The sequence below is a fragment of the Carex rostrata genome, chromosome 11, assembly GCF_964058835.1.
Source record: "Carex rostrata chromosome 11, lpCarRost1.2, whole genome shotgun sequence".
In the NCBI taxonomy this organism is placed as follows: domain Eukaryota; kingdom Viridiplantae; phylum Streptophyta; class Magnoliopsida; order Poales; family Cyperaceae; genus Carex; species Carex rostrata.
Window position 1 is genome coordinate 12,910,704 of NC_135928.1, and position 11,528 is coordinate 12,922,231.

An 11,528-nucleotide genomic window follows, 5' to 3' on the forward strand; every position below is an offset into this window, starting at 1 on the left:
TCTCGCAAAAAGTATCTACATTGTTGTAGTGATATATATCGATCGTACGTACCCCCAGGTTCTTCCTGTAAGTTATCAAGTAATGATTTGATATTTAACAAGTAAAAATAACTTATTTGAGCATGAGAAAACACATCTACTATTTATTAAGCCTTCTCATCATTAAAAAAAAAATGAAAATAAAGATAACACATGATATCCTTATTTTATTCTAAGAGCATAAAACTAAAATTCTTTCTGAAATCCCATGCCTTACCTAATTGATTACTGCTGTAAACACAACATTATATCTAAAGTATCATGCCCATTCACATGATGACTATTTCTTAACTAATGTTTCAATAATAACATAGTTATCTCAAGACCATCTGCTATGTTTAATTTAAATCTATTAAATGATTGCATGCTTCAAAATCGTAGGCAACAAATGAACATCTGAGCGAATAATGTCAGAATATACTAAAGTATCGATAAATATATTACACAAGGGAGTAATCTAATCGTTAACTTTAATCTTCTAAAGGAAAAATGATGAACACATTAGCATTATTACCTGCAGCGGACCAGGGCGAACAATTGTATAACTAAGGCCCGATCTTCTCAAAGCATCTTCTCCTGACTAAATTTAATAGAATTTAACAAAAAAAATCAATCGTTCAATGATCACTAATAAAAAAAAAACTAAAAGAGCACAAAAATAAGGAGAAAGAGAAAGCAACATTTAATTCCTGGTAAATAAAGAAAGTACCCTCTTGGCTATCTTCTGGTTGGTTCTATGGCAGAGCCTGTGCATGAAACCAATATAAAATATGTTTCTTGCCCCGTCTGAAATTGGTAAAACAAAATTATTTGCATTATGAGGACCATAGAATGTCAATTTGATACAAAGTGAAAGTTAATGATGACAAGGAGAAGCAGCAAACTCACAGGTAAAGCTTTAATGAACTCCATTATCAATTTGAAATTTCTTGGATCCTATTGCCTGTTTTCAATTATTTCCCCTGGTTTCTGAACCATGAATTAATGAATCAATAATTAGTATATTTAAAATATAATTACTCCTATCTTTAAGAAAATGAGTATAGCATACGATGGCCATATAGGCTATATAGCTTATATAGCCCAGAATTGATAATTACAATGTAGGCTATATAGCTTATATGATTCCTGATTAGGTATATTAAAGAATAAAAATTCAATATAAGCTCACTTAAAACAGGGAATTAGATTTGGTCATTTAGTAACTTCAATTTGTTTGGTTGCGGAAAGCTACTTAATTAAAACAGGGAATTACATTTAGTCATTTAGTAACTTCAATTTTGTTTGGTTGCGGAAAGCTACTTGATTAACATATATGCCAAACAACCAAGCTTTGTTTCACAGCCTTTTCCCAGTATTTCAAATTATCAAGCTATGTATGGAGGTAAGTGGTAATTTTAACCCATTAACATGCATTTAGGGCATGTTTGATATTACATGTAAATCAGGAGAGAAACTAACTTGAAAAACAAGATTTTCCAAGAAGACGTAAACTACAGCCGTGGATACTGATATAGTAGGTTGATAGGGATCCAGTTGTGTATCAAGTGTATCATAAACAATACCAGAACATAGTTTTGGTGGTGTCAGGTTTATTCAAACAAAATATTCCAAGGCATATTCCAAACAACAACCTCATGACATAATTAAAATTTAATCTATTTCTCCAATTGCAAATCTGCAACAAGAATTCTCGTAGGGAATTGGACAAAGGCTAAAAATGTAATTCAAAAATCTTAGCAAAAATATTAAAAAGAGAAGTGCTGTACCTGCTGTATCTGGTAGAGAAGGGGTCTTTAAGATGTATAGACCCAATATACTATTTCTCCTTCAGGCTATTGAAGAAATAAGAAAACAATCTATATCAAAAATGGAAACCTAATTCAGGAACATAGAAACAATAACAAATAAAAAACATAAAATCACTGTCTTTAGATCACAGAATTGCCAAAGGATTACAATCTTAAAATTTGGTGCAGTCTAAGTCCCTGTAAGATCTATGAGCCCTACTCAAACCAGTAAGAATTTGGCTTATTTACTTCTGTTTCAAAACAAAAGTCACAAAATCTAGCCTATTTGAATCAATACCTTGGCAGAAACAATTACAGAAAAAGCTTCTGTTTTGGTTGAAGAAAACTCGTACAAGACCATTCAGATCAAATAATTACAGAAACATCATTATTCCATTGTACCAATACCATCTTCAAAAACGAAAGGGATCCAACGAACTGGACGAAATTCGGATGAAATATAACAAAATTCAGTAGGAGAAAAATTTACAATAAATTGGAGGGAGACAATCTTACCAAGGAGAGAGGAGAGCTTGACGCGACAGAGAGAGGGGAGGGGTGCACAGACGGTGAAGAGAGAGATACCAACAGAAGGTGTTTTGATTTCCATTGCCATCGAAAGAAATGAAAACAAAGAAACAAATTAGATTGAGAGAAATAGGGAAAGAAGTAAATAAGGAAACAGTATAGTATAATTTTCTTCAAAGAATTAAATTGTAAATTTCTCTAAAGAATGCAATGTAATAATTGGAGATTTAATTTTGATTTCTTTCCTAATCATTGGTCATAAAATAAATAGTTATCATTAAAAGCAATATAAAGGAAATAAAATAAACTTGGCCAAATCCGTAATTTAGGAAACAGATGAACAACGCCTTCTTTGAGAATATAATTTTTTGTGTGGCGGTACGTGTAGCGAGTATGTTTTGAGTTAAATTTAGACTTCTACACATTATTCAGATGCATTTAATCAAAAGAAGGCAGATTATGTGATTGGAGGGCTGAGATTGAATCCGAAATTTGAACTTTCAATCGTAGCCGTTGGCGGATCGGACACCCAACGTGCTTAATAATAGAATAGAGATATGTTTTGAAGAGATGAGAGAATAGTGCTGTTCTGGCTTAGCACACTATTTTTTTCACTATTCTTCATTTGGATCACAAAAAAATAGTGCTAATCCGAGGAACAACGTTGTTCTTGTTAATCCATCCAAAAAATATTTTAGCACTAACTCCAGGTTAGCGTTGTTCCTGCTATTTATGCCGTTGCATCCAAATGCACCCCAATGCTAATCGGATTACAAGATACATTCATTGAACGAACTTTTATTTGCCATACTAAAAATGTATATAATAATGAGTTCAAATACAAATATCAGTGATATATACTTCATATATCCACAAATACACTTGCACTTCTATTAATTGGTTAAAAATATGAAAAATCAGAATCAATGATGCATTGATCCAGCAAATGTATAAATGTAAATCAATCACAACTTGTTAGTTTGGGAGTGTGTGAATAGAGGATCATATTTTGTAAGGCTTGCAGAATATCAACAGCTAAATCTTCAAACTTCTCAACTCCAAAACTAAACCTCACCAAATTATATCCTTGATTCCAATCTTAGCTCTCTCAGCAGCACTGTAATCCCTGTTTAATTAGTTTAAAAAAGTTATTCCTCTATATAAGATATAAATACTTCAAAGTTTAAGCACATCAAGGAATTGTACTCCATAAAATCAGTTTATCACAAAATTGTTTATTGCAAATGGCAATTTATACTTGGTCATTCACTCATTTGTATCTGTTATTAATTGACTTTAACATTTCTATTAACAAAGATTTCAATTTATCATTTATACACAATTGACCTTTCTTACCAGAAAGACATAACAGCAGGCTGTTGCACTAGACTCTCACAGCCTCCAAACGAGGTGGCAATATAGGGTAACTTTAGCGAATCAACGAACTTCATAGTAGTATGCAAGTCCCCAGCCACCTATGTAAAAAGTATCAAATTTGAACTTTTCTGGTTAAAATACAGGGAGATGGAAACAATAGTCATAGAGGCTTGGAATGCAATACCAAACCAAAGAAACGCGGTAAAAACCATGAAGCAGAGACTGACAAATACCCAGAAAGAACTCAGGAAATGGGCTCTGATACGATTCAAATCGAAGGAAACCTTTCTCACCAGATCCAAATGGCTGCTTCAGAAACTGGATAGAGTAGAGGAACTCAGATCATTGAGTACGCATGAATTTCAACTCAGAATTCGACTAAGAGAGCACATATTCCGACTAGCAGGAGAAAAAGAGGCTAGATGGAAACAAAGATCGGGTTGTGCATGGCTGAAATTGGGTGACAAAAACACCAAATTCTTTCATGCTATAGCAAATAGCAGGAAGAACCTCAATTTGATAACCAGTCTCCAGTCAGAAAACGGCGACAGCGTGCGGCAAGAACAGATAGCACCTTATTTATTGCAATACTACAAAAACCTCCTCGGCACTAAGCATAATAGGAACATGCCATTTGATCTGACAGGAAAGGTGGGACCAGGGTTTCAAGATGAGCTCAGACATCTGGATGATCAGATTTCAGAAACAGAGACTCTGGCGGCTCTCACAAGTATGCCGAAAAACAAAGCAAGTGGGCCGGATAGATTCCCAACTGAGTTCTACCAACACTTTTGGGGACTGGTCAAGGGTGACATTATGGCAGTAATAAAGGCCTTCCAGGAGCATGGATGCAGTCTAGCCCCACTAAACCAAGCCGCCATTACTCTCATTCCGAAGAAACCAGACCCAACCAGCCCCACAGATTACAGGCCCATCAGTGTCATCAACACGATAGTGAAAATCATCACAAAGATACTGGCAAATAGATTAGCACCAAAACTTGCTAGGTTGATTGCGCCTAATCAAACTGCATTCGTCAAGGGGAGATCGATGACAGAATCATTTATAGTGGCCAGAGAGCTCTTGAATTTCTACACTAATGAGAAGGTGCCCGCAATCCTGTACAAGGTAGATTTTGAAAAGGCATTCGACACGGTCGATTGGTGCTTTGCGATTAATCTGATGATTGAGCGGGGGTTCCCACCAAAATGGATATCATCAGTGTTACAGATATGGCAGTCAGCATCGTCAGCAATTAAAGTAAACGACAACCTAACAACTTTTTTCAAACATCAGAGAGGAGTCCCACAGGGGGACCCGCTATCGCCTTTGATCTTTATCATAGTGGCAGATTCGCTAACGAGATTCATCTCGAGCGCCTCAGATGTGATGCCAAACCCAGTCTTCATGCCACCACAACCAATCCAATTCGCAGATGACACGGTTATCATCAGTGAATCACACCCAACCACCCTCAAAGTGTTGGGGTTTCGGGGTGGTATAACCAAAACCCCTTTTAGGCTTAAGTTGCGGAATGACCGTAGAACAAAAATTTCTACGGCCAACTTAAGCTCAGGATTAAACGGGGTATGTCAGGAAACTTTCCAAGGCGGTCCACCTTCAGTATTCCTTTGGCATCAAAACCCAATTTAATCCTTTTACAGATCTACTCCATGATTGATTTCTAAAACTTTAATCTACTTACAAATTAAATAGATTAATATAACATATTTATACCTTGTTTCCAAATCACAGTTGGAATGCAGACCGAGCGAGTAGAGCCTCACCAGGGAAGGAATCGACTCGGAGTATCACACGTGTGATACCTCTATCGGTTATCCACCAGGACTAACCGGAGAGCGGTTTATTTCTTCTGCCAGAAATACCGTAAACCGCGGAATTCTGCAAAAACACTATTCACAGGGAAAAGACGAAAACCCGTAAACACGAATTTTCGGTTGCTCAGTTTCATCAATATGCAAAACTGACATACCGCTAAATTCGGTAAAACACTATTCATCAATCCCATAAATATTCTCCACAACAACCCGCAAGATTATACGTCAACTACGTATAACTTTCTTTTCTCAACCGAAACACTATTTGGGAGAGAAACCGAGAAAGAGAGAAAATACCGATTCGTTTCTGCACGAAAAGATACATGTGAATGTGCATATGTATATATGTGAATATATGTTTCTCTCTCTACCCCTCCACCCCTATTTATAGTGTTTAGATTCGGTTGCAAAAGACCAAAATGCCCTCCAAGTTCGGCCTATTTACAAGATATGCCATTGACACCTCATCCTTTTATATGTGAAATGACCAAAATACCCCTTCCACACCCTTCCACATTCTTCTCCATGCTTCTACACATGCAAGGTGGCATAGGTGTGAAATGACCATTTTGCCCTTGTGGATAGGATTGATGACATGTCATCTGGATAGGATCAATGACGTGTCATGCGGATAAGCACGAATCTGAAAAGACCCGAATGCCCTCGGCCCGAACACAAATAATATTCGTATAATTATTCTGAACAATTATATATATATTTTTCTTTCGGTTATTTGTTTCGGTATCGATGACGTGTCATCTGGATAGGATCGATGACGTGTCATGCGGATAAGGACGAATCTGAAAAGACTCGAATGCCCTCGGCCCGAACACAAATAATATTCGTATAATTATTCTGAATAATTATATATATTTTTCTTGCGGTTATTTGTTGTTTCGATAATTTATACAATGTGTCCTGCACATTTATAAATTAACCGGTTAACTTTTATACAACGTGTCATACACGTTTATAAATTAACCAATGTTTTTGCTTGTTATTTTTACATAACATTTATAATTTAATTATAACACGTATAATTAATTATAACCATCTTAATATTAATTATAATCAATTTATAATTAATCAGTAAGATTCTCCGAGTAGCTCATATATGGTGTGACCCAATAGGATCTGTGTTATGTTGGTAAACATAGTTAAAACTATTTTAACTTCTGTTAGTCATGGGTGGCATCTGGCAACACATCATGACCATCCAATTACACAGATGATGCTGTACTGTACAATATCACGATCCAGTAAACAATTTACTTGTGTCTGTTCTTCTGTCTCATAGCTATCAGATTAGTTTCAAGATAGATGTGTGTCATCCTTGCTAACTGAATCTTTTCTTGATCTTGAGCAGATTATCAAATATAATTACTCTTGTAATTATACCGCTAGCAGATAATCTAACTCTATCAAGGGGCCCAGTGATGCTATAGCTCGTATAGAGATACGAGGGACAAATAGTATTCTTGGTAAACTATCACTTCCTCAGCTAAGCTATACATATGGAAAAGCTACCGTTATGACTGCTTTTTACGGACAGCGGTGGATAACAATCACACATACATATTTCTCAGTGGGAACGATAAATACCTCATACTGTAGAACGTGACACTGAATGAAAACATAAATGACACGAACACAATTCTATTTAATGTTTCATTCGGGGTCTGTCAAATACCATGTTCCTAGAACATGTATCTATGTGATTAAAATGACATCTCGTGTCAGGTGGTTTGTAAAACTTAACCATCTTTTAATCCACATACTAACCTTATCGCGGTAATTAGTGTTCCTGCTAATTACCTTGGTCAGTGACCTTTTAAGAGTATATATCATCTATATTATGGAGTTTCACAATTTCAGTCATGAACTCGAAATGATCCATAAATTCAATAATACTCAAGGCAACAAAATGATATATAAATAAACATTCAATTCATGAACAAAGCTTTATGATAAACTATCGTATTATTGACTTCTAGATTATTACAAACTAACAATCTCCCACTTAAGCTAGGAGCCAATCATCGTAGGCCCTACTTATATACAAAATTCTTTATTCTCTAAGATCTCGTAGATCCTGAGAAAATCACACAGCCAATCTTCTATGTGTTCCAGACCCATAGAAGCATTAAGCATCTCGTGCTTGGCTTGAGGAAGAGATTTTGTGAGTGGATCAGCTGTGTTGCTGACTGTGTCAACTCTACTTATCTTTACATCACCTTTATATTAATTATATCTTTTATAATTAATTATAAGCATCTTATGATGTTTACGATCTCTCGTATTAGGTGATAACGTTGTAGACGAGAAACATATCCTTAGTTCTCCTCAAGAACTTAAGGATATTTTTTACAGCATTCCAGTGCTTTATGCCTGGATTAGCCTGATATCTACTCGTCACACTCAAAGCATACGAGACATCTGGGCGAGTGCACAACATGGCGCATATGATAGAGCCAATAGCCGAAGCGTATGGTACTCTACTCATAGTGCTTTGCTCATCAGTTGTTGAAGGACACTGAGTCTTGCTAAGCAGTGCACCATGATTCATTGGCAGGAATCCTCTCTTAGAATCCTGCATGCTGAACCGATTCAGCACTTTGTCAATGTACGTGCTTTGACTTAATCCTATAAGTCTCTTTGATCTACCTCGGTAGATCTTTATGCCTAGTATATAGACATCCTCGCCCAAGTCCTTCATCGAGAAAACTTTTCTTTAATGAAGACTTGGCTAATTGCAATAGAGGAATATCGTTTCCTATTAAGAGTATGTCATCTACATATAAGATTAAGAAAGGCGATGGCACTCCCACTAGTTTTTCTGTACACATAAGATTCTTTTTCGCATCTGACGAAGTCAAGCTTTTTGACTTCTTCGCCAAATCGAAGATTCCAACTCTGTGATGCATGCTTCAATCCATAAATGGATTCAAGAAGCTTGCATACCTTCCCAGCATTCTCTGGATCTTCAAAACCCGTAGGCTGTGTCATGTACACATCCTCTTCTTAAATTTTCATTTAAGAATGCGGTTTTGACATCCATTTGCCATATTTCATCATCATGAAATGCGGCAATTGCTAGGAGTATCCGAATTGACTTAAACATAGCCACGGGTGAAAAAGTTTCATCAATTCCCAGAATTTGTTTGAAACCTTTTCGCTACTAGCCGTGCTTTGTAAATAGTCATATTGTCATCCATGTCTATTTTCTTTTGAAAACCCACTTGTTAGCTATGGGTTTCACCTCATCAAGTGGTACAACTAGGTTCCAGACCGTGTTGTCATACATGGACTGTATTTCGGATCTCATGGCCTCCAGCCATTTATCAGAGTCGGGTCTATCCATTGCTTCCGCATAGGTCAGAGGATCTTCAGTGTCAAAACTGAGACCTCGTGCAGTCCCAAGTACCTCTCGGGTGCATGGACTGTTCTCATTGACCTACGTAGCACTTGTTCTTCAGGCTGTCGAACTTGATCCACAACTGTCTGCGGATCCAGTTCTACTTCAACTTGCGTTGAAGCACTTGAGCTCGAGACTAGAACCTCATCCACAACTATTTGTGGACTTGGTACTTCCAGATGCTCATCAGCCAAAAAATCAAGAGGTGGGTTAATCTGATCTAGTTCAGATATTGTATTGTGTGATGTATCTTGAATTTCTTCAAGTATTACATTACTCCCACTACTTCCTTTTGCAAGAAACTTGTTCTCCAAAAGTATACCATGACGAGCAACAACTAATTTGTTCTCGGATTGGTAATAGAAGTAATATCCTTTCGTTTTCTTAGGATACTCTACGAAAAAGCACTTGTCAGATTTGGGACCAAGTTTGTCAGACGTCAGACGTTTGACAAATACTTCGCAACCCCATTTTTAAGATAAGACATATTTGGGATTTCCCAAACCATAACTCGTATGGAGTCTTTTCAACTGACTTGGATGGAACCATATTTATCGTTAGTGCGGCAGTATCTAGTGCGTGTCCCCAAAATGATTTTGGAAGGGTGGCGTCACTCATCATGGAACGAATCATGTCCAACATGGTTTGTTTCATTTTCTTGGCAACACCGTAACATTGCGATGTCCCTAGAGGTGTGAGTTGTGAGATTATCTCACATTCCTTTAAGTACATTTTGAAAACCATAACTCAAGTATTCGCCTCCACGGTCCTACCGTAATGCCTTAATACTTTTGTTCAGTTGATTTTCTACTTTAGTCTTAAATTCCTTGAACTCGTCAAAGGATTCAGACTTATGTCTCATGTAAGTCAATACTTTCATGAAACGTTTTGAGTCTTTTGTTATTGATGTTAAACACGGAGTTTTCCATTTCTAGCATATAAAGACCATTTAACAAGTAAGATGATCCATAATATGTCTCATTTTTATAAATAGAACATCTATTGTCCTTTATAACAAACGAGAAACCATTCATCTCTAAACACGAGATTGATATGATATTTCTAGAAATGGTAGGAACAAAATAGACATTTTCTAGTTCCAGAATAAACCCGCTAGGCAAGTACAATTCTATCCTACCGACTGTAACGGCTGCAACTTGTGCTCCGTTTCCAACTCGGAGTTGTACTTCCTTATTGCGTAACTTCCTCTTAGTGCGTGCATATTCGTGCAAATATGAGCACATGATCCGGTATCCAGTACCCAATCATTAAGAGAGGTCGCAACATTAATTTCAATAACATAAATACTCGAGACTGAGACTTTTTATACATTCTCAAACTTCATATCTCCAAGATACTCCGGGCAGTTTCTCTTCCAGTGACCTTTGCTATTGCTAAAATAGCAGTCAAAGTTAGCAGAAACATTTATCTTGGGAGAGTTCGTTCCTGGAACCAACTTCCCTTTGTCTTTGTACTTAATAGCCATTTTTCCCTTTTGCTTTCTTGATCTTCCTCCCACCTTCTTGGATCATGAGGACATGAGAGCTATTCTCGATGTCTTTATCAGTGATCCTCAGCATCCCTTGAGGCTCCTGCAAGCTCTTATCCAACTCTTGCTTATGGGAGTTCACAATGAACTCCGAATAGCTGAGAGGAAATGAGTTCAGGATAACTTCCTTGGCCAACTCGTGGCTCAACGGACAGTTAAGCTTTTACAGTTTCTCATCATCGCTTGTCATACGAAGCGTGTGAGTACTGACAAAGCTGCTCTCTACTATTTCAGCAGGGACCGGTGTATTTATGATATATTCTTTTTTCTCACGTATGTCTACCTTTTCGAGTAGGGAGCGTAAAGAGAAAGACGTTTCTTTAGCCATATTTCTACAACATTTAAAGTAAAGATTTTAGCTTTGTTCATGTAATGTTTTATTCCAATAATAAAACTCCCACTGCAAATTTGTTCTATTCCCGTTTGCAGTAGGACCAAGATCCATGTTTTCACCAATAACCAAGGCAGTGTATGCATATCATGGCTATCAGTTATCTTAGGTAAGCAAACATGCTAATCACATCTCTTTGTGATTCTTGGTTTCGTTAAAACATCACGTGTATTTAACGAAGACTTTGCCCCGAGCCCAAAACTGTTTTGGAAATCATCGGTAAGTAACCTCACTCTATTTGGTTTGATATGTCGGACATAACCCTCGACCACCAAAGGTAAAAGGCGATGTCTACTGAGTAGTTTAATCATCAACCAATGAACAATGGTTTGAGGAGGATAGAGTGGGAAGGGCATACTACTTAATATTTAATGGGTTGGTGTTTATGCTTAACAGTGATAGCAATATCCAAAGGAGTATGTCAGAAAGAACGACTAATGTGATTCTATTCGTATCTTTATAGCGACTTCTTTCATATGCTTCATTAAGCAATTATGGAAAGAAAGTCTTGAATACGGAATGTGATCTCCATTTCTTTTCTTATCTTATGTCAGAAAGAACGATTAATGTGATTCTATTCGTATCTTTATAGCGACCTCTT